This window comes from Oncorhynchus clarkii, chromosome 7, assembly GCF_045791955.1.
Source record: "Oncorhynchus clarkii lewisi isolate Uvic-CL-2024 chromosome 7, UVic_Ocla_1.0, whole genome shotgun sequence".
NCBI classification, from domain to species: domain Eukaryota; kingdom Metazoa; phylum Chordata; class Actinopteri; order Salmoniformes; family Salmonidae; genus Oncorhynchus; species Oncorhynchus clarkii.
Window position 1 is genome coordinate 74,448,590 of NC_092153.1, and position 5,490 is coordinate 74,454,079.

Consider the following 5,490-nt stretch of genomic DNA (forward strand, 5'->3'; position numbering starts at 1 on the left):
AGCAACACTAAAGAAGTACTTCCGGGTCAAGGAATTTCGGAACTGTTCAAAATAAAAGTCACCCACGTAATAGTAGAAAAGTGCCTTTAACCTGTATTTATTCAGGATGTATAAAAATCATTAACAGTTATTTATATTTGTTCATATTTTCGTGACGTTTACATTAAATGTGGGATTTAGGTCAAATAAATGGCCCCAATGCAAATAACGTGCATTATTGTCTTATAGAGAAACATGTGTATTTGTGCTGATGTTAAAGTGGGGTGGGGAGTACTCAGTACGGTCTGTAGAATGGTGTCATTTCATGGGGCTCTGAATAATATATGTTACTGGGGTTTTACTCTGGGTGACTGGTCTCAGATTATCCCGTAGGCGAAGAAACCAGATGTGGAGGTACTGGTCTGGGGTGGTTACACGTGGTCTGCGGTTATGAGGCCGGTTGGAAGTACTGACAAATTCTCTAAAACAACATTGGAGGCAGCTTATGGTAGAGAAATGAACCTAAAATTATCTGGCAACAACTCTGGTGGACATTCCTGCAATCAGCATGCCAATTGCAAACCCTCAAAACTTCTGTGGCATTGTGTTGTGTGACAAAATTGCACATTTTGGAGTGGCCTTCTATTGTCTCCAGCACAAGGTGTAATGATCATGCTGTTTAATCAGCTTCTTGATATGTCACACCTGTCAGGTGGATGGATTATCTTGGCAAATGAGAAATGCTCACTAACAGGGATGTAAACAAGCTCATCAAACATGGGACAAACACTTTATATGTTGCGTTTATATTTTTTATTCCGTATACTGTACATCACTATTTTCTGAATGCATTGAGTGATTACTTAGAGCTGATCAAGTGAAACAGTCTCCTCACTTCAATAAGGCCATTTCACAGTTTGAAGCATTGATTTCAGGGGCATTTTCACAATCCATGGTTCATAAACAACTTAATTACAGTGGTGTAACGGACATAGTTTAATGTTTTGTTCAGGAAATTCTACCTACAAATTTCTTAGCAAATTATCGACGATACATTCAGAGTCTGTATTAAAATCTTTCCAGTAAGTGTGATGCCCAGGCAGTGTATGGCCAGACTACAAAACAACTGATAGTAGAACTGAGGGACATTTCTACAGACAGCATGGACCAATACCTTGTTGGTTTCAATCAAAATCAACAGAACAGAGCATGTGATATATCTAAGAATTCAGAGGGCTCTCAACATTCAAGTTGTTATGTAACCTATGCCCCACAGCCTGCTTGTAAAAATGGACATGGCTAGGATCAAATGACCTAGAAGCTTTATTCTACCTTGCATATTTAGCAAACATACAAATACTATTTCCAGTATAGTCACATTTTCAGACGAATACCCATTTGAGAAATTGCATTCAAGTCATGGCCAGCTTTGGCACGTAAACTGCACTGAGACATCAACATTGTCAGTGGGCTATAGTTTAGAATTACTCAACAAATTGCTGTACAAAGACACATTTTGTCTAGTTGCATATGACAGGATAAGTAGTGTAGAGGTCCTCCACTTCAAGTCAAATCACATTTCATTGGTCACATACACTTTGGTCTGAAAGAAGTCATTTACTTATGCACTGTCGAATTGAAAGACTGTGAATCCTCTCAACATAAAGACATTTCTAAGCCAACTCAGAGGAAACTGTTTTCAGTAACCACTGAGGATCTTGAAAATATAAGCAATGGCAATTGGTTCAGTGATAAGATAATTGATTTCGTGTCATACGATTAGCATTTTACCACAGACTTTTAAGATTTCCGAAAACCGGAAGTCTGAATGTGCTAGTGTTGCTGCGTGATGCTACTCCTATACTTCTACGTAGGATACCCAACCCCCGACCACTAGAAACTTTATTTTCTAAAAATAAAAATAAAATAAAGTTCTATGAACGCACCTTTGCACCATAGCCTACTTTTTGGTTGTATATGTTTTTTCAGTGTCGCACCAGGAAAATAAATAGGCCCATAAAAAGTATAACTATTTTTCCCCAATGGAAATTCAGTAGAAACTTGATTTCAAAGTGTTACAATTGCTCCATCTTGAGGGGATATAATAGAATGTTATTCAAGATTATAAAAAATATATATTGGGTTTATAATTCAGGTTTTTCTACTAACAAACAGTTGGTGATACATTTGATTACAATTACTGCCCAGGAGCAGTTGTTGTTGGGGGTTACTTGCACCATGTTTGTCTTTCTAAATGTTTTTGGAATTTCAATTTAAAAAATTTAAAAAAGTATAATTCTAAAGCAATGGACTTTTATAAAAAGTAAAATCTGAAAAAGCTTTAATTTAACAAAATCCATAAATTAAGTCAATTATAACACATTTCTGATTTTCCACAAAAACGTTGAGAAGGGCCGAAGCACGTGTGTGGATTTTAAATCCCTGCAGATGTTGTAATCATCAAAGTATCTAGAACGATGGACAGTGTCCACAGTGGCAAGGTTGGTCTTTGCTCTGTAGGTTTTTGCCTTCTCTGTGAAAAACACATTCGCCGAATACAACCTTACCGTGTAGACCTTACTGTGAAATGCTTACTTACAAGCCCTTAACCAACAGTGCAGTTCAATAAATATTTACTAATATTTACTAATTTACTAATATTTACTATTTACAATGTAAATAGTCCAGGTGGCCATTTGATTAATTGTTCAGCAGTCTTATAGCTTGAGGGTAGAAGCTGTTAAGGAGCCTTTTGGACCTAGACTTGGCGCTCCAGTACCGCTTGCCGTGCGGTAGCAGATAGAACCGTCTATGACTTAGGTGACTGGAGTCTTTGACAATTCTTTGGGCCTTCCTCTGACACCGCCTGGTATATAGGTCCTGGATGGCAGGAAGCTTGGCCCCAGTGATGTACTGGGCCGTACCCACTACACTCTGTAGCGCCTTACGGTCAGATACCGAGCAGTTGCCATATCAGGCAGTGATGCTGTCAATGGTGCAGCTGTAGAACTGGTAACTGCTGAAATAAAGGAAACACCAATGTAAAGTATCTTAATAGGGCATCGAGCCACCACGAGCCACCTTGGCAAAGATTTTAGAGAGAGAGAGAGAGAGAGAGAGAGAGAGAGAGAGAGAGAGAGAGAGAGAGAGAGAGAGAGAGAGAGAGAGAGAGGAAATTGGGTCCCCTCTTCTCTCAGCCTCCAGTATTCATTCTGCAATAGTTTGTGTCGGGGGCTAGGGTCAGTCTGTTATATCTGGAGTATTTCTCCTGTCTTATCCAGTGTCCTGTGTGAATTTAAGTATGCTCTCTCTAATTCTCTCTCTCTCTCTTTTTTCTCTCTCTCTCAGAGGACCTGAGCCCTAAGACCATGCCTCAGGACTACCTGGCCTGATGACTCCTTGCTGTCCCCAGTCCACCTGTCCGTGCTGCTGCTCCAGTTTCAACTGTTCTGCCTGCGGCTATGGAACCCTGACCTGTTCACCGGACGTGCTACCATGTCCCAGACCTGCTGTTTTCAACTCTCTAGAGACAGCAGGAGCGGTAGAGATACTCTGAATGATCGGCCATGAAAAGCCAACTGACATTTACTCCTGAGTTGCTGACCTGTTGCACCCTCGACAACCACTGTGATTATTATTATTTGACCCTGCTGGTCAAATAATAATAATCACAGTGGTAGAGGGTGCAACAGGTCAACACCTCAGGAGTAAATGTCAGTTCTGTTATAATCTGGCCACCCCTCATAGCCTGGTTCCTCTCTAGGTTTCTTCCTGGGTTCCAGCCTTTCTAGGGAGATTTCTACACCGTGCTTCTACACCTGCATTGCTTGCTGTTTGGGGTTTTAGGCTGGGTTTCTATACAGCACTTTGTGACATCAGCTGATATAAGAAGGGCTTTCTAAATCAATTTGATTGATGATTGATTGGGTAGCAGGAACGTGGAATTAGAACTGTTTTTGATTCCTGTCCAGTAACTATTTATATTATAGTCCACCATCTGTGACATCAGAAGGCAGACTTTATAAATGAATGGACAGAGGCAGGCAGTTTGCTAACACACCACCATAAATGGCATCGCAGCTTTCCTGAGATAGAGAGAGCGAAGAAACTGGCTAACCCCTGATGATGGACCGACGAGACGCTATGCTCGTTAGTTCCTTGTTGTTATGTATCGTCACTCAGTTGAAGCCTGACAAACTCAGGAATTTCCTCACGAATTCAAGTTATCAATCATCTTAAAATTGTTTATCTTGTTCTTGGAAGAAAATGGACAGTTGATGGAAAGTTCAGCCTGATCGCCAGCCTAAAGAGTCTTTAGGCTGGCGAGAATAGTATAAGGTGGTTCACAAACTGATACTAAACGTTCTAAAACTAGAGCAGTGTGGTAGAGCTGAAAGCACACGACTAGATGTTCGCGGTCACAGGGATGCTGGGGGTTGAGGTGCTCTATGGTGAGACGTTGGGGAGTTGTGTATTGCATAACATATCTTTGACTGCAAGAGGCAAGAGATTGAAGACCTCTAGGCTGTATTGCACAGAATTAGCAGAACTCCTTGGGGTTATGCATTTTGTCTACACAGCAACAGTCTAAAGGAAATTACAACAGCACAACGGTGGAAGTGATGCTGTAAATGACCAGCTTATGTTTCATGTGGGTAATATGTGTGCAATACATCCCGTGTGACGATCATGGTGTAATTTACTGACGGGGCTTGGTGGAACCTACCACAAATCTTTTTGTGTTGTTTCCCATGAGAATTAGCACATCTAGTTCAGAATCCTGGATTAAATGATTTGCAATCGAAATACACCACCCCAAAAGTTTGACCATCATTGTTTTACTGTATTAGTAGGGTTTGCAAGCATTCCCGAAACTTTCCAGAAATTCTCAGTTTTTTAAAGAAATCCTGGGTTAAAAATTCCGGTAGGAGGATTCCTTTGTGGCTAATTCCCTGCTGACTCCAAAAAGCCTCGAACCGGAAGTTACATTACAACCCTGTAAGTGTTATGCCTGCACCCACTCTCCCTGGCTCTCGAGGGCGCCAGGCTGCCCTTCATTACGCACACCTGTCACCATCATTAGCGCTCACTGGACTCACCTGGACTCCTTCACTTTGTTGATTGCCTTCCCTATTTCTGTCTGCTCCGTTATGTGTTCATGTCCAGATGGTGTCCTGTCCTGTTCCTTGTCCGTTGCTAATTAAATGTTCACTCCCTGTACCTGCTTCTCGTCTACCAGCGTCGATCCTTACAGAATGCTGACACCACTAAAAGAAGCATCAGGGAGTTTTTGTTTTTGTTTTGGTTGGTGAAGTCGGATCCGAGTGCCATTGCCGAGGGAACCGGGGGTGCCTCAGCTAGCTCGTCAGGCATCCACTCCTTAGCTGGCTCGAGAGGCGCTCACCCCACGTCATACTTTAGCCGGCCCATCAGGCTTCCACACACATCACTGCAGTTCATCCTCCTACTGTAAACCCCTCTGTTAGGTGTGGTGCCAGCTGTGCAGGGGTC